We start from the raw sequence: 19,701 nt of genomic DNA on the forward strand, positions 1-19,701 counted from the left end.
ACCCGCCCGCCACCGGCATGGTGCTGCGAGCTCCTGGGGTCCGGTCGGCCCCTCGGTACCTCCCAGAGCGTGCCCAGTACTCTGCAAGACGCGTTATTGCTCAGGACCGGGCTGTGCTGCTGTGCGAGGCACTGTGGTACTTCGTCCTCTGATTATTTTTCTCCCGATTCATTTCTAAACTTTCTGTTAAGGTTCTGAGCTACTATTTTCACGGGACTGTGTGTGAGCAGCCTGCTTGGGGCCTGTCACAGCCAGTGAAGCAGGGATTTCTTTTTCCCTTGTGCACCATTTTACACAATATATGTTAAATTCGCTTGCTGTTACCCGGTATTGTAATGATGTTTTGTGTTTCTGCATGGTCAGTAAAAGCCTCAGCTTTACCATGCTGAGTAGCACGGTGCCCTCACAGACTGTGCCACCGCATCCCCTGTGCCCTTCTCCAGACAACTCACAGATGGGCCATACAGCCTGAGACCACCACAGCTACTGGTTATTTCTGCTTTCCACTTTCCTTGCTTCTAATTAATACTTCCAGTACAAGAAACTTTTTACTCCCATTTTTTTTAGCTCTCCTGTTGTGCTTACCACCCTAACTGCTTGCCTGCTTAAAATCCCAGCAGACCATATTGAGACAATTTTCCTTTGTTACCTTCCTGAATTAAAAAACTCCATTATGAAACATTACTCCACTTTAAAAAGCACACGTATTGAGCCTCCTTCACATAGCTAATTTCTGCATTTATCTCCCACATATCTACTGAAGTTATTCTTTGAAATAATTTATACTAATTTACCTGGTATGGGCATCAGTTTTAATAGTTCATACAACCTTAAGATGTTTTTAGGAACCCGTTTTACTAATGTCATCGTTAGCTACCTTGTACTCTTCTACTGAGAACTTCAACTGATACAACCCGATAACTGAGTTCAAGAATAATTCAGGATTAATTCAATTCTGTGTTCCTTGCAGAACTTATGGGGAAATACTCTCTGGCCCTGCAGATCTGCTGTTGCTCAATTTTTCTGTTTTGTCAGCTGGTCTACACACTTCAGGTGAGAAAGATGCTCTAATACACCTCTCAACATGCCAGCATAGGAGCTACTCCAAGTTTCTCTATGATGAATACAAATGCAAAAAAAACCCCAAACCAACCATTACTTACTAGCCAAATCTTTTGAATGTTCGAATCAGAACAGGCAGTAACAAGGCACAACAAATCAGAAATTAATCAATCCCTTTTAAATTGCTGTCATATCCTTCAGCTCGTATGCTTTTCCTTCCCAAGATCATTCTGATTCTGACCTGATCATTCTGATTCTGTAGGTGGACCAGTTCACCTACATATCACTTTGAATTGTCTAATCAAAGATACTTATAGTGGATAGATCTAAACCAATTTGTGTGTAGGTACTGAATTTGATCACCTTCCCACCAAGCTGCATGGCAGTGCAGTTGCTAGTCGTCACATTGAGATGTACATTTTTTCATCAGCAGCATTTGAGTGTAGCGGCCAAAATAACGAATCAGAGTGTTCTTCTTTCTTTCTGCAGAGCAGGGGCCATTTATTTTTCCAACAGTACATACTTACGCTCTCGTTAAAGCTCTTACTTCATAATTAGCAAATCAGCAGTCAGACAGCTATCTACCTTTGCTCCTATCAGCATAAGACCACTCTAACACGCGCTGTGCAGACCAATCAACTTCTTGTTCACACAGCAGTAACTTTTCCCAGTTCAGTGTTGGAGCTGTCTGTTGTTTTTCCCTGCCACCTTAGCACAACTCAACAGTTGCTTATCTTTCTTCCAAGGCCTGTTTTTCATCAAAGCCCAGCTGCTTCTCAGGGGCTGCGCAGAGCTGACAGGCCAATGTCACATTTGAGTAATACCATTATATCTGGTCTCTTCAGATAATTAAATTAGAGACAAAATTGGACACTGCTTTATTTGTTATCAAGTATGAAATCTCATATTTGAAGAAGTATACACTTCTTTGCTGCACCAGTTTACTCCTTTAGCACAAATATGATAGAAGTGCTAGAGGAGGTAGTCTGGCAATGATGGTCCTGCTGTGGAACACACAAGAGTTTAATTATAAGAAGTAAATATGCTGAACATTCTCATCATAAGAGCAGTAAATCATCCCTCTTAAAACTCTAGCGGCTTCTCCATTATCTATGTTTTCTTGTCCTCCAGCTCCTGTGTCACTGTATGGTTTCCTATGGGAGTTAGGTGTCTGTGTAGAACTGAGAAGTCTAGATTCTACAGTGGTCTTTAACTGTGGTCCTGTTCAGCCTCTGCATAACAAGTGTTTTGTGATTTCTCTGTGTGTGGCCAAAAAAATTCATAGACAGCCTCTCTCTCTCCAAGACAGAAGAGATGTATTATGCAATTGCCAGCATGCTTTTTCTTGTGAGCACCTAATGCACTCAAAGACTTTTCCATCTTTTCTTGCTCCCCTCTGATCTGTATATTTGTACAGACAGGTCTGGGCTGATTTATGCTCACAGATTGGTGCCTGCTTTTACACATGGCAAACTGATGGCTGAAAGTTGTGGACAGCAGAACACCTAGGTTAACTCAGAGAGTCAGTAGGTTAAAAAAAGATATTAGACAAATCATACAAGGAGTATGTCAGCAAGAGACAGTTCTGGCTTAGGAAGTCTCTGTGCACTGTGAAAGAGGTGCTGTATGTTTGCCCCATTTATTCCTGAGGACGCTTGACATTGGCCACTCTTAGAGACAGTGTAATGGACTGGATAGACCTTGAGTTGGACTCAGTAAAGGATTCTTATGTTACTTATATCTTAAAATGAAGGCATGCATTACTGCTGAACTGCTGTACTTTGGGAAAAAGGCATCAAGGCAAACTGCACAAAGGTATGGCACGTGTGTTGGCTTTATTAAGGTTATCAATCTCGGGCAAAGACTTCAAGTAATGCATTACTGATGCTGCAGTGTAGATTTTGAAAATGTGGTTGTGCTGTTCTTAGTTTTGTAATATTTCAGTTTAGAATATGACTTTATTGGATAGTGTTATTTGTTTGTAATTTGTACATCCTCCTTGTTCACTGCTTCCTACTTACTCCCTTCTACCTACCTTATGTATATTTGCGATGACACACATTGTCTGTGTGGGACCACAGAAAAGTTATCATCTACCTTATGGGATCTACACAAATATCACATTAAATAAACTGATTATATGTGTTCTGTGAGCAGTGCGATCAGTACTTTCTGACTACTGAAGAGTGATTTCTTTTTTTATGTTTCACTCGATCACTTTCACTGGATCGCTTCTGAATCTTTCACTTCACAAAATATCTCCTGATGTAAGAGCTGTTTTTCTTAGAAGCCCATGTAGATCTTTCATATATTTAAAGTTTACCTTTTATCAGAGAAGGAGCAGCTTGGCAGAAAGGTTTGCTTTTAAAGGCAACTCCCTTATGCAGTCCCTCACACAACCCAACAGTAAAGAAGGTCTCACGTTGACTCTTGATTTGTAAATCTTTTCCTTCTACACCCATGATACATGAAAAATGTAATCTGGGTCTAGAATCTGGTGAATACACCAGCAATTTCTTTCCCAAAGCTAATGCTGGTGAAGAAACGATGGCTCCTATTGATTCCAATGTGAGAACTTCCCTTCCAGGTTTGGGGCCAGAAGCATCACAAGGGAGGTTTGGTTTTACTGATCAGTTTTATCCCCAGTGTCCCATAAAGCAACACGTCCCTCTTGAACTGCTTTTTCCTACAGCTGTGTTCCTTGCGGCTTTCAGTGTTGCTCCAATGGTTGAATATTAATCTAGAAACAGGCTGAAAATAAGGATGATGTTTCCTGTCAAGAGAATGAAATGTTAGACTAGAACAGCTATTAGAGTAGGGAAATCTTGTCATAAGAAGCAGCATTTGCAGTTGTCAAGTCTAGACATCTAAGAGAGCATTTGTCAGCTACTTAGATTCATTAATTAGCCAATTAATTTAATTAACTTATGCTTTAGGAAGCAATCGGTGTAATGACTGGAGCTTTGTGAAAAAAAAAATGTAGCAAGTTTAAATCTGTAACATACTTTATTGCTTGTATAAGCTGAAAAGAGCATTCCGGGCATCAGATCTGAAAGGGTGGTAGTTTCCAGCAAGGGGGAATGATGATAGGAAGTTGAAAATTAGACACCAACCTTTACCACTGTTCAAGCAATATACATCTGTCACACCCAAATGTGTGGTTCTGTTAAACTTCTGCAAATTTGTATGTAGACCATTATTTTGCAAAGATTGTGTTATCGAGTGTTGCTCTACTGAGGTAAGCATAATCCAAAATAAATCACCTTTAGAACTGTTGAATAATTATTGACTGGTCTAAGTGTTGAAATTATTGATTCTGCTTGTCTTTTTTTAAGACAAAATTGTATTTAACATTACATTATTTGTAGCAGATTTTCAACCATGATGCAAATCCTGGTTTTGGATTAAAACAAATCCTACTTAAGTCTAGCTCTTGTGTAATATGAATCTACAATTTATAAAATTTATAGGAAAAGATTGATACCCCTTTCTGGGGGATGTGTGTGTTTGTGTGCAGGAAACTATATGTGAGACTGCTCCTACTTAACTCTAGCTTTCTGAGATGGGAAAGGGACAGGCTACTGGAGGCAGAGTTGGGGGGGGGAAGAGGTAGAAACATCTTAAAGACAATTTTACTGCCAAAGAAGATATGAAATCCAGCTAGACTTCTGAAACACGTCACCACTCTTATCGGAAGTTAGATGTAAGTAATACCTCTCTTCTGTCATACCCATGGCCTCATTGTGTGTGGATACAAGTTAATGAATTAAAAATCAGCAGCACCTCTGAAGACTTTTTCCGCTGGATAAGGGAAATGTATTCCTTTTGCTGTCTTTATGTGCTTACTTACATTTACAGTGTGACAGTAATCTCTACACCTAAGCTAGGTCACTCTTCAGGTCCCATTATGGCCGTGGACAAATCACAGTAATGCTTTTTGGGTGCTGTTCATCTGATGTATGTTGGTTATCTACTTTGGGGTGAAATGAATCACACCCCAGAAGTGCTTGTTTCTTCCACTGATTTTCAAGGAAGCCCGAGGCAGTTCTCACTAGGTGCTCTCATTGCAGGTGTATATCTTTAGCCAGATAAATCCCATTGAGAAAAACAAGAAAAGTGCAAAAAGTTGGTAAAGGAAAATGTGGCAACGATTATAAAAGGTAAAAGCCAACCTAAGCCAATAGATGGCAGCGTTGTAAATGGAAATGCAGAACCCTCTGCCTGAAACAGCGGTGTTGGGGAGTCTAAACTGATTGCTCTGGAGGAGTAAAAGATCTGCCAAATAGCCCTGACTCGTGTACCTCTGACTTGCTAAAATATGCTGTCTTCTTTTAGCTTTCAGATGGCACAAAGTCTCCCTTTTCCACGAAAGCTAACAAAGGGACCTTGTGCTATCCAGATTTTGAGAGTCTGAAAAGCAGAAAAGGAATGAACACTCAGTTAATTTTTAAATTTGCATTTCTGGAAGCTTAACACTGGAACATTTGGCATAGCACCTCACAATGCTTTAGATCAGAATTTTATGTAGTAATCATGCAGTATATCACATAATAAAACATTATAATGATACATTTTCATCTTGTCTTTGAATTCTATTTTGTTGGGTTTTAGTAATTGGATTTATTTTATGTATCTTTGTTAATTTTGGAATTATTATACAGCAACAGCATTTAAAGTTTTTAGTTAGGAAATACAGATGGCATTGTGCTGTTTCTCTTGTCTAGAAAAAAATTGAATTGTTTCAGATTCATCATCAGTTAATTCAGAGAAGTCATTAATAATGTCAGATGTGCTTTAAATGCAGGCAGTCAGCAGGTAACCTGTGAAGAGGCCACAGTAGGAATGAAGACTGTAAGACTTCAAAAGTTGTGGGTCAGGTGTTGGTTCCTTTGCTCAAGGAGAGACTTCAGTGCCTTAATCAGATTGGGGAAGAGTTGTATAGCCAAATGGCTGTGGGCAAGCAGTGAGGGATGGGACTGTGTCTCCTGGTAAATCCTGTGCTTGTTCTGTCTAGGCTGAATAGCTTCCACCCCATCAGCAATTCTCCCCACTTAAGTGCTACTATGTACAAAGTAAGTGTCTATTTGATACCAGCCTCTCATGCCTGAACATAGCCCTAAGAAACTGTGTGACATCAAACTTCTTGCGGGTTAAACTGTCGCTGTACCTGGCTTCCTTATTCCCCTTCTTCTTCTGCTTTTTGTAACATTACTAAGTCTCAAAAGATTCCTGAGTACGTATGGAATGCACACATAGATATACTGAAATACCCCCCTAATTACTAGAATTTAGTCCACAAAACTCAGGATATCCAAGTTAATGCCCCAAACTAGTATTTAATCCACTCAGTTGTATGTTAGTGTTGTAAGATGTTGCAAATGATTTGTGACAAATAATGACTAAATAACATTCAGCATTTTAATACAGGGTTGGTTTGGGTTTTTTTTCTGCTTTGACAAGCATGGCATATTAGGAATACAGCTGGTTTCCTAAAAGAATTTGTAGGCCTTTGTTTTTTTTATTTGTACACGGAATTTTTTCATTGGTCTTTGAAATATCATGAACTGTCTAGGAGGTATGGGTATGCAGATTCTGCCAAAATGACCAGGCATTTACGTGTGGAAAGACTTTGTACAAATCCCGTGTCTTGGGATCAGGCTTGTTCATTATTGTGCATATGATAAGTTCTGCATAACCTTAAAAATCAGACTTCAATTGATCAGAGGTTAGTCACAGACACGCTGAATAACACTTTGAATTCACTTAAAATTGCTCAGCTGCGTACTTTGTCAGGCCTTGTAGCTGTTTGATTTATTAGCATTGCCTGCTGTCATCTTTCTTATTTTCTTCCTTTCTTCTATTATTTCTGTACCTACCTGTTGTGTCCACAGCTATTCATGCTAGCTGCTTGTTCGTGAGCCATAGCTCGCTCTCACTTTGAGTTGTCATTGCAAACTGCCTCACTGGTGGTGTTTCCATGACCTTTTGAATTTCCACAATTGTAAGTGGCTGTGCTTAGTACAGTGGGTGATAATAATTCTACACATAGCTGCACCTAGATCCTGAGGCAGACCACAGCATGCTGACTGATCTTCCTGCTACAAGAGAGCTTTGGGAAGGCAAAAGGCTTTGTCTGTGTTACCTGTATTCTCTGCTATAAAAGGCTTTAGTCACAGATACTTTGAACTGAGACTAGAAGTGCATTGAGAAGCAGCGCAGAATATAGATTAGGTGTGTACACATGTTGACCTGCCCCAAATAAGGGGAGGCTGCCTGATCCTGCAAATGCATTGCTCAGTCTCCACAAGACTGAGAATGACAAGATGCCTGTTACACTGCCCCAAGAGCTACAGAAAGTTCCACACACCAGGACAGGAGATGGCCATGGCTCTTGAGTTAGGTGCACAGGTGGATTGCAACCCAGCAAGATCAGTCTCAGCAGCTTCTTCTATCAGTCAAGAATTTAGATGACCCACGAGCTGTGGGGCCAGCACAACGCTGAGAGGTACGGCTTTGATGGAGGAGCCATATCTGAACTGCCCGTAAGTCTCCTGTAGTCAAGGAGCTACCTGTGGCTCTTTAGTGTTAGATTTCCTGAGGTTTTCCAGGGTAGCTATTTAGGGGTCAAAATTAGATTTTTGAAACATGAAACAGTCAGGAGTTGACTAACAGGTAGGACAGGGAAGAAAGACAGATGTAGTAGAGGATATAAGTGCATGACTTTTAAGTGCTTAATCCACAAGGTAGGTTCCAAAGCTGAAAGCCATGTCTGAGATTTTCTGTTCAACTCAGGGAGGCAGCTGGGTGCCCCAGAGGGTTACCTGAAAAACCTTTGTATTGATATCTGTGTTTATTCTACCAACTTTAAGCTTCCAGTTTAGGAAGTAGCTGTACTTCCTTTATAGTCAGTGAAGACCTGCACCTCCAGGAGTCAGATGTCCTACCCAGCATCTGAGCTAAGCTCTCTGGAAATGGCTGCCTCCATTGACCTCAGACCAAACCTAGGTACAAGCTTAGGTACTTCTGCTCTGTATTTAAAGGTAGATGAGAGAAAGGTGGCAAAACCATAGTGTGAAGACATCTTTATCTGTGGCTGTTCTCTCAAAAAAAGACACATCTCTCTTAGACGGCAATGAAAAGTCATGATGAATGTGCCCCTTCTGATTATAGAATAGCTTTCTGAGTACATCAGTTCCTTGGAAAATGAGACATCTGGGTTTAATTCCCCTCTAAGCCTCAGAGGCTTAATATCCCCAGGAGAACAAACAAACCACTTACCTCTCGCTGACCTTGAAAGCCCTACTCCTGTTTATAGGCCAGCATCAACATTTTGTTTTTCATTCCAGCTTTTGTATGTGTCCACAGACATTATTTGGCAAGCCATTCTGCTGGCTTTGCCAGAGATATTGCAGTGCTCCAGACACAAATATTTTGGCCAACTTAGAGAAAAAAAACAGGCAAAGCGACTTGAAATTTAGAGGAATAAATGACATGTTTGTTGCAGCAGAAATGAATAATCATGAGAAAAATAGGTAGGTTCATAAATTTTAAATATTTTGAGCACCAACGGTTTGTTTTATTTTATTTGTCTAACCATGAATCGGACCCAGGTTCTCTGTATAATTACCTCCATTATGTTATTTCAATGACAATGCTTTCCTGGGTTGATGTTTTCATAGACGTATTTGCTATTGCTCTCAGTGCAATTTGTTCTTGTGCAGAAGTACCTGAGGACCTGCCACAGTGGGTTCTCTCTAGGACTGAGGGCTTAAGAAGGGAAACAACTTTCCTCAAGAAAATTTGTGTGAGGAAGGCTGGGAGACGTGAGTCGTGTCGACCTTGCCTTCAGTATGTTCTCAGGTCTTGCCCATGGAATCTGACTATTGGTGATCTGTGGGAAGCTGATTTCTGCTTCTGGGCAGGAGAGGTGAAATCTAAGTCCTGGAAATGTCAGAAATATGTGTGCATACATTGTATGGTAGATGCCCAGCAAGGCCTCTGCTATTAAGAAAGGTCGGATCCACTATTTATGGGTGTACTGCTGATTTGCTAATGTACAGGAAAACCGAGGCAGCTTGGACAGATGAGATTTCTTACACAGCAAATATGCTACTTCTTCAGCATCCCTATCTAGTTCTAGGTTTGGCTGAGCAGGTGCTGTTTAATTGCATTATGCATAGGCAACAAAACCTTGGGAGCCTCGACATGCAGCAGTACAGAAACTCCAGACAAATGGATATATCCCTCGAGTTTTCTCTACCAAAAGTTCCCAAATCAGAAAAAAGAGCTTGTCCAGGAGAGCCTAGCTGCATGCAAGCCCAACGGAGTGGCCTATATGCAACATGTAGATACTGCTGATGTGGGAGACACAGATTGCTACTGAGCATCAAATCCTGAAGGCTTCACTTCATTTTCTCTCCTCAGTCCTGGGTCAAAACTGAAGAAAAGTTGAATGAAAATTTTAGGATGTAGCAAGTATTGATACAGAGTAGCATTGGAAACTCTCAGAATATTTTTGTTAAATCTAAATAAAATATCTTTGTACAGAAACAGGTTTTGTAACATTGAAAGCAAGCATATTTGTCCTTGAGAATTCATTTATTTTTGCTTCTCAGTCTCATTATCTGGTTTACATTTGACTAAGACATTCTGGCTTGAAGTCCCAGTAAATTCTGAGAGTCATGAAGGATGCAAAAATGTGAACTTTGAACCAAGCTTTTTAAAGAAGCTTGGTACATGTCACGCTGCTAGGTTGACTCCTGTTGATCCTGTGTACTTTTAAGCTTTCTGCCACTTGAATAATTCTGGTATTGTTGCCTTGGTCACTTTGTTAAACTTCTTAAGCAAAGCCTGGGCATCTTAGAAACAGGGCTTTAATGCCTATAAGCCTGAACTAGCCAGGAGCAATGGTGATCCTTTGGTGGCCCTCACACTTCCTCAGAGCTCTGTGTGGGGATGCAGTTTTGGTAAGTGTTACAGAATATGATAATCACAGAATCACAGAATCGTCTAGATTGGAAAAGACCTTGGAGATAATCTAGTCCAACCATCAACCTAATATTGACAGTTCCCAACTACACCATATCCCTCAGCGCTATGTCAACTTTACTCTTAAACACCTCCAGGGATGGGGACTCCACCACCTCCCTGGGCAGCCCATTCCAATGCCTAACAACCCGTTCTGTAAAGAAATGCTTCCTAATATCCAGTCTAAACCTTCCCTGGCACAACTTGAGGCCATTCCCTCTTGTCCTGTCGCTTGTTATTTGGTTTAAGAGACTCATCCCCAGCTCTCTGCAACCTCCTTTCAGGGAGCTGTAGAGGGTGATGAGGTCTCCCCTCAGCCTCCTCTTCTCCAGACTAAACACCCCCAGTTCCCTCAGCCGCTCCCCGTACAACCTGTGCTCCAGACCCTGCACAAGCTCCGTTGCCCTTCTCTGGACACGCTTGAGTCATTCAATGTCCTTTTTGTAGTGAGGGGCCCAAAACTGAACACAGGAATCGAGGGGCGGCCTCACCAGTGCCGAGTACAGGGGTCAGATCCCTTCCCTGTCCCTGCTGGCCACGCTATTGCTGACACAAGCCAGGATGCCATTGGCCTTCTTGGCCCCCTGGGCACACTGCTGGCTCCTGTTCAGCCGGCTGTCAATCAACACCCCAGGTCTCTCTCTGACTGGCAGCTCTCCAGCCACTCCTCCCCAAGCCTGTAGCGCTGCTGGGGGTTGTTGTGGCCCAAGGGCAGCCCCCGGCATTTGGCCTTATGGAAACTCCTCCAGTTGGCCTCAGCCCATGGCTCCAGCCTGTCCAGGTCTCTCTGCAGAGCCTCCCTACCCTCGAGCACATCAACACTCCCCCCCAACTGGGTGTCATCTGCAAACTGACTGAGGGTGCACTCGATCCCCTCGTCTAGATCATCAATAAAGATGTTAAACAGGAGTGGCCCCTAAACCTAACCAAATTCAGAACCAGAGTGTCTTCAGTTTTCTCCTTGCTCTGGAACTGTCCTTGGGCTTGGAGTGCCCAGAATCATCCTTCTGCAGCAATGATATCTCCTCTTCTTCCAGAGTCTCTGCTCTGGTATGTAGCCCGCTTTATGCCTCCTCTCAGGACTCACCTCTGCTTCTTTACTTAGATCAAAGTTCTCTGTGTCAATTAAAACGTACATCGGCCTTCTCAAATGATCCAGATTCCCACCTGATAGTCCCCTGCTTGGTTACATCTCTCTTGAAATTTAGGTTTAGGAAAGCAGCTGGCCACTGTGATAATGAACATTTCGTTCCATGAAATTTCCATATGAAGAGAGGATGACAATTTAATGGCTGGAAGAGTTCAGCCAGTCTGTGGACTGCATGCTGACTCCTTTTCTGGGGGTATCCTGGAGATGGGGAGACAGTCTGAAGTGGGCTGTATGTACTGCTCTGGGAGCTCACAGCCTCTTCTCTGCCCTTCTCCCTCCTGAAGACTCTCCATCATGAGGCTGAGGATGAAATGTATTTATTGCAACTGATATGTTCAAGGCCTTCTTGCTATGATCTGAGATGTGCATGTGAAGTCCTTTAGGAGACCTGATGCACATGCACAGTCCCACCACGTCTCCAGAAGTGATGTATGTGATGGTGTACATAGTGACTATGGTAGAGGAGGGACCCTGTTAATGCTCCTAAGATACTGCATGTTTGAGTATATAAGTGAAAAAGTTAGTGTTGAATAGCTGCTGAATATCTCCATAACAGTTTATGTGACACATGCTGGCAGAAAGATGGCATCACTGTTCAGCTGTTAGCTCTGAATCACCATCCTTGGGAATTTCAGTACAAAATAAAAATGAAGAGATAAAACAACCAAAGAAGAGGGAAGACAAACTCCATGTATGAAGTGAAATTGCAGTCTTTACAAATTAAACACAGGAAATTCATAATATCAAGCTGGTTTTAAATTGTACATACAGAGATTCCACAAAGCATTGCATAACCATTTACAGCCAGTCACACTGAAGTAATAGGCACAAGCTTTGAAGTTCATGATTCTTTTATCCCCAGAGAAGCTGAGCATTTAGTTTATTACTGATATCATCTTTCATACAATTTCTTCGGAGAAGTCAATGAAGGACTAATGACCTGGCTATATCAGTCATACTGGAATGAATTGGGCCAGCATTCAGTAGTGACCCTATAAAGACAGTAAAAGTCATACAAGTGCAGGTACTGCTTTTGCGAATACTGGATGATAAATGGAGGTGGCATTTATTCCCAAATAAGTAATTATGAAGTGCTCATCCATTCTCTGTTAATTTAAAATTTCTTTGCAAGTTTTATCTTCCCAGTTCGGTATCCTATGATTTACAACTGAAGCATCTCCCTGTTAAAAGACAGCTTGCTATTTCCAGGGAGACTCCTATAGAATGAATAATGAAGTACTTTTTATTAAATGGCTGTGAAAATCAAAATCTCACTACCAGTATTTCATGGAGGGTTTATTTTACAAGGAGATGCACATGGGATTGAACCAGTGTGACAAGAAATCTTCAGAAGTAGAGATGATAATCTGCCTCTACAAAATGAGAGAAATGCTGGTGTGATAAATAATACTGACTTTCAAAAGCAAAAGCAATATTTACCTGTTGAATTTCCCAGGCTTGTATAGACACACAATATTACCAGACAAACCAGTTATTACTTCACTTCTGTTATTTCTTATTATACTTATTGTATGTTGCACCCAGAGACACTGGATCAGTTGTGATATACACTATACAGACACCACATACACAAACCAACTAATCTGCTAACATAGAAATGAATATGAATGCAATCCTATTGTGGGAAAGGAGATGGAGATGGTTATTTGTATTGTAAGTAGTTGGAAGGTGTTCAAATGCTGCTATAATGAATACAATATGACATAAGTGGATAGATCCAGAGGTGGTTCCAGAGATTTATTCCTGAGAACGTAATTCCACTCTACACATCAGCATTCTGTGATACACTTAACCAAAAATATAAAAATGCTTGTGCATTTGCATTGTTATTTTATGGCTTTATGAGGACACTGTAAAACTCCTTAGCTGAGATTTTAAAAAAATATTTAAAATACTGTTCCTAGGAAGTAACATCTAATCGCTGAGAACACAAACACTGCAAATCCGTCTCAGAATCCTTCTGGATGGCTTAGCTTGTACAGAATTACCAAGGATTATTTTATTACTATTGGTTTAATAGTGTTTTGTTTTTAGAAGATACTTTCATGAACTAATGTAACTATCTTTTTAGTTTTTGCTCTTTTTCAGAATGTCTATGACCTGTTATTACTGTGAAAAACAGGGAGGCCAAGCTGTCCTCAGGTAAGATTGTGATAGTTTTTGTAGTGTCTTTGGAGTACTACATTCATCTTCAGGTAAGGTAGCCACCTTTGCAGCTGCAATTACTCTGAGTTTATGCCATTTACCTCAGCCGAAACACTCTTGCTGCTAGCGAAGGTGTATGGGTGAGCCAGCTCTTAGGATTAGACAGAAGACAGCAAGAGGAGAGGCATGTTTACTTGCAAGAGTGAGCTCTAGAGGAAGAAAAGGCAGCAGTATGACAGCATATTTGTAGGGCAGTGGTAGGAGATGCAAACTGTTGGTGGATGTGGCGCCGAGATCTACGCTGTGTGCCAAGGTCTGAGTTATTCGAGTACAGGGTGATCCTTAGAATGCTTTGTTCTACCACATGCAGTTGCTTGCTTAGAGATAAATAATTTTTGATGCATCAGTCTAGTGCCAGCCCTATGAGTTGTACAGTCTGCACTACATACTTTCATTAACTTTGTATCCAAGAGTTTTAGGGGTTGTGTAGCCTAAGGGTACCTCTGATCTCTTTGTTGCCTTGAAGAAAAAGTCTGCCATTTTGATGCAATTCATGCTATCACCAAGGATGTGTGCAGCTGCAGTGAAGATGGAGCACTGACAGTTGTACAACACGCACTATGCTGAGCAGCGATAATGTATAGGGCTACTACCTTTCCCTGGTCAACAGTCCAGCCTGGAGGTGGGCAGTCTTACTGCTTTCAAAGCACTTTTTACTGCTTTCAAAGGGACCCTCTCCATTGTTTCTGGAAACAGTGGGATGTGAAAGTGGCCGATGGATGTTCATGTCTTGTGGGAGGTTGTTCCAAGTGAGACAGTACTTCTGCTAGAGCATCTCCTGTGGTCAGGAGCAGAATCCCCAAAGGTCAGTTTCAAAGGCAGAAGACTTCTAGGGTGCTGCTCCGACTTCCCCATAGACATGTTCTTCCCATTCTTCCCAGAGTCTTTTTTGTGACATGCCTTTCTAGGTGAAAAAGTGCTGTACAGCATACTCTAACATCTTCACAGAACTCCTTAAACTTCAGACAATATAATTCAGAAATTTGGAGAAAGTAAACCATCAAAATAGTTGTGATGGAGGAGCCAAAAAAAATTTTAAAAAGTATGCAAGTCCCAGAAAAATGATGGTAAAACCAGAAAAACTGCATGCAAAGCTTTGTACCATAAAGATCGAAGAAATTAATTTCCTCCCCTTTCATTCCTTTCCTCCAATTTATCTCATTACTGTTCTCACTGCTCTAGAATTTACAGAAATCTGTAATTTGGTATTTTTCATTTTGAAGTAGAGTGCTCTGCCTTTTCTTGGCATCTAAATACTATTCAGAATTCATTGTGTTAGATTGTCTGGAGTTTGCTTGTAGGACATTACATTTTTCAAACTCTCAAGTCAGATAGCCTTCAAATTTTTTAGTTTAGATTAATTTTGGCTCATTTTATCTTCCTAGAATATATTTAACTGAGATCACAATGTCTTCATTATCTTGTAATGATAATAGAAGTCTTTCCTTAGCACATTAATACAAGTTATAGTCTTTGACACATTTATAAGGGTTCTCAACTAATAAGATATAGTTTTCACATGTATACAACTGGGCCACATTCCATCAACCTTCATTAAACAAGAAAAATACAAGGAGCACAATACTAGCTGGGCTTGGCTGGGTCACAGCCAGAAGCTTTTCTCTTAATATTTTCTCTCTCTGCTGTTTCAGGAATTTTGATGACAGAGCTTGGAAGGTAATACTATAAAGTATATTAAATCATAAAACATTTTAAAATAACGGTGAATACCAGTTTTATTTAAAATGTTCAAGTCAGGCAAGAGTGGACAGGTTCAGCAGTGCAAGGGCAAGGCAGGGGCAGAGGCAAGCGCAGGTGTGGGGTAGTGGTGGCAGGGGCACACAGATCTATTGGGGAATGTTGGTGTAGCTGGTGGGGCACCAGAAATAGAAGCAGGAGATGATAAATTCCAATAATACCTGGAAAAGAGTGATTTCGGGGGTGATCTGGGTAGATGTGGAGAGAGCTGGCTCACAAATGAGAAGATACTGAGGTCTGGGTGAGCCAAAGTGCTAGGAACTCCTCTGGGAAGCTGCAGTCCTGACTGGAATGCAGGGAGCTGTGATGAACAGGTCTGGCATGGCTTGGGCTGGAAGGATTTCCTTTGGAAAAAAGAGGTACTAGTTGCTACATTTAGGAAAGCTGTGAGAGAGCCTGCAATCTGGAGGGGCGGAAGCGTAGGGCTGAGTAAAGGTAACCAACCGTATTTATAAAGGAGGTGGAAGCAGGAGGGTAGACAAACTAATGCAAGAAAAGAGGAATGGAACATGATATAAATGTTAGATAACTGTGGAAATATAATTGTCAGCTACTTAATGCTGTTGCTATAGCTAGAGAAATAATAGCATTCCAGTTTTCATCAAATCTTTTCTTGTTACACATTTTGACAGCTGAACTTCTGCAGTGGTTTAATGTCTTTTAAACTGGTCATCTTGCCACTATCTCTGTACTTTTCAAAATGTGACAAAACCATCCAGGCATTATGTATGCTATTATAGGTCAAAGACAAAACATCTGTCAATTCACATTGACGAGAGAAGATTTTCAGCTCTGATGGTAATTCACACAAATTATTGTATGACCCTACAATAAGAATGGTCATAAAATATGCCAGCTGTTGACAGCTGTTTCTGTGACCATGAACAACAGAGCTTTCATAATCACGCTTTGTAACATAACAAATAAGATGAACTGAAAACTACAATAATGCCATCAGAGAAGAAGAGCTGTAGAAAATTCTTTCTTTTCCAAAGTCTTAATCTGCTGTTCAAGTGCTTGAAAACTGTGTGATATATAGCTAATGTTTAAATAACTTTGACCTGAGCCTTTTCTAAGAAGTGCATCAGTATGTGTTCTTATGTCAAATTAGGGGACTCTCACAAATAGATGAAAAACCCAAGGTGATTCTGCACCTAAGTAGCTGGGGGAGAAGTTTCACAAAATATCTGTGGGAGCAGCTTCCAGCCTGGGTAATGGGCAAAAGACATTTATGCAATCATAATTTGATTTTCTCTGTATTCTGCTTTCTGGTTTCTAAAGAGTTTGTGCAGCAGAGATATTACTGGAGCAGAACTGATAAAGTCTGGCTGTTTCAAAGCAAACAAACACTGGGAATTTCTCTCACAGAAGTTTTTTTTTTAGTTTTTTTTTTTTTCCCCAGTAAAGGCATTCAAACTAAAATGGTATGTTTCCTCTTTGTGGATAAAAAAACCCCCAAAACATAGCAATTAGAATTTTTTAGATGATTATGGTTCCTGGCAAGGACATACTGGTTTTTTTATATTTCAGTCAGGTATAATCAGGCACTGCAGCAAAGCCTTGCAAGATAATCTGCTCTAGAGCAGTAAAACAAAGCAGAAATCACCCCCATCAGCATACTGTGCAATACAACCTGTTTTACTGGCATTACCTATAGCAGTAACTGAGGCTTATTTAAGAGTGCATGTGGGAAGCTGAGCTACATTACTTATCAAATGTTGGAAAACCTCGGTTATTTCCAAATGTTACAGTGCAGAGTAATTGCTCTGACTATGCTGTGTCAAGCTCTGGTTTTTAGTTTTGTTTATAATAGGTGATTATTTTAAAAAAATCTCCATTTGCTCCAGGTAAGCACATCATCAGTTCTGAAGAGCTCCAGTTTTCCACCCAAGCAGGTGATTTCCTTAATAAATATTTGATTTACTTGGGCAAACATCAACATTTAATGGCATCCCTCTACACCTATAAAAAGTGCAGCGACTGAGGGCTTGTTTTTCTTTTCTATGTCCCCTCCTGGACCTATCCTACTTTTTTCTCTGTTCTTGCCTTGCTTCTCTTGGTAATAACATCTAGCTCCTCAGAAAATCAGACTTATTCCACAGATGTTTTTCTCTGCTCTTTAAAGAGGGAGGAGAGGCCATGATCAGCACAATATACAGCATCCTCCTGAGCAAGATGTCTTGACTGCAAACTGTCCCCTGCAGCATAGAGACACTTGAGAACATAGATGCTGATGAAAACAGCATGGTTGAGTGCTTACTTGGAAGTGGGGACACTGAAAACAGGCAAGATCAGGGTCTGGGAGGAAATAAGATTAATGTTCCCAAATGTGTCAGTCCCCACTCTTTTGAATCTTTTGTTGTCGTATACACTATGAAAAGGGTATAAAATACTGAGGAGCTGACTTTCTTCTTACTAATAGTGATGAATATCAGAAAATCCGAATCAGACCCTTATTACTTTACCATGTTAGGTAAATCATTTTGCTCTGGACCATTTTTTGCTATGCTTTGTGGTGATAATTACAGTAAGAAGATGATGGGAAACTTTGCCTGAAGCATTTTTTCCCTTTCTTTTTTTCTCCTTCTCTTTATTTAGCACCCTTCTACAAACACTGATTATTACATGGTGAATTTTAAACAGCCAAAGAAAGGCTTGTTTAGCATGGGAAAAGTCAATAGAACAGTATTTATGTGGCAGGGTAACACATACCTGTTCAATAAGCACTCAGCCAAAGGTCTTGGATGCATGTGGAAGAGGAGTAGGTGGAGGCATTAAGAGTTCGAAAGTCAAAAAAGATCCTCTGAAGGCTGCAAAGCAATTTTTTGAAAGTCAAGGATAATTTTTCCCCAGCTTTCCACAACAACTTTAAGAGTAGTATTAACCCTAATAAAATATTTCTCTAAAAATGCAATTTGAGAGAGAATGTGAGGAGCTGTGTTTACCTGCTGTGCATTTCATTACTCCCATGAGTATTTAAGTAAGTGATTCTCCATCTTGGTGTTGGATTTGATTTTGTCTACTCCCTAAAGAGGGAGTTCAAATTTATCTTAATAACATTTTGAGTTGAGGACTTCATATGGATTCCAAAGTACTTTGTGTTCTCAAGAGATGATCTGAAATCCAAGTAAACCAAATGAAATAAAGATAACCATGAAAATAATCTCATGACACATTCAACTGAGATTTTTTTCTGCTTTTGATTTAACTTCTTGTAAAAACTCTGGCCATACTCCCAGAACTCAGCAATTTGGGCACTGCAACAAATGCCAGTATCCTGCACTCTCAAGCAGTGACTTGGGGCAGAAATTCATCCTCTTCTGCTCTCTCTCTTCAGGAGAAGAAATAGGGCCAGGTGCAACTATGACTGGATCAACAGATATGGAACTTCTATCTTTATCTACATCAATTAATTGAAACTCCCTGGGCGTGCTGCCTGCTGCTGTTACTGACTGACATGGGATACACTGATCCACACTGCTAAACTATCCTTCTCTCTCATACAATCTGCTGCAGGCCAACTGCCTATCCATGCTCACTTTTGAACCATACCTGGAAATGTTTGGGTAGTGTTAGCTGAAATGGCCCTGAACTATACCAGGGATCACTAACAGTTTAATGGTGTAAAGAAAGGAGCCTGGCAGTGTTGTCTGAATGTGCTTTGGTGCTGTTTGATTTACAAATATAGGCATAGCCTTTCTGATTATCAGCTATCCACCATTACATGCATCATCAGCTATATGTTGGATTTGTTTTTCATGCTTTACTTCTGAACTCAGGATCTTCCTGCCCTGTTTGTTTTGGCTCTTTCTCTTATACACCCTAACCCCAGTTCATCTGTTCTCCTTCTACTTTGATAACCTCCTTAGCAATTGTTGAAGGAAGAAAATATATCTTCTACATCCCTTAAAGCATTGCCATGACTCATGGATGGAGCTGAACTCCACCCTTCATTCACAGTTGCCTACTTCTGAGTTTAGGAAAATGTTGCAAAACTCATATTTTCATTTTCTTCTCTGGTGCTAGTAAAGGGGAGGCTGAAAGAGGCAGAGAAATGTCTTTTATTTAGGCCATCATTTTTTATTGGTGGTAGGACTCATCCAGAGTGCAAGACAAACTCCCTTTTAGCATTTTAAATAAATAATGGCACTCAGTGGCCCAGCCCATCATCATTAAACATGCTTTTCACAGAGGGTCTTGAACTCCGTACTGGCCTCATTAAAGCTGTGGAAATTCCATCAGTGCTTATGTTTCTGTGTAATGATTTAATTGAATTTTCTTATTGCTGGAGCTTGTTATTATGCCAGTGAATTTCATGCTGACTCCCTAAACTCACAGAATTTTTGCTCAAGTCTAAATACTTCAAAATGGGTTTTATCAGTTTGTAGTCTGCTGGCAATGTACGAGGCCTGAATGAGCAAGCTTTTAATTGGAGGGCTGGGGAATTTTCTTATTTTTGTCTTTTTACTTAAGAACTT

The sequence above is a fragment of the Athene cunicularia genome (genome assembly GCF_003259725.1).
Source record: "Athene cunicularia isolate RWA chromosome 1 unlocalized genomic scaffold, athCun1 chr1_part1, whole genome shotgun sequence".
NCBI classification, from domain to species: Eukaryota; Metazoa; Chordata; class Aves; order Strigiformes; family Strigidae; genus Athene; species Athene cunicularia.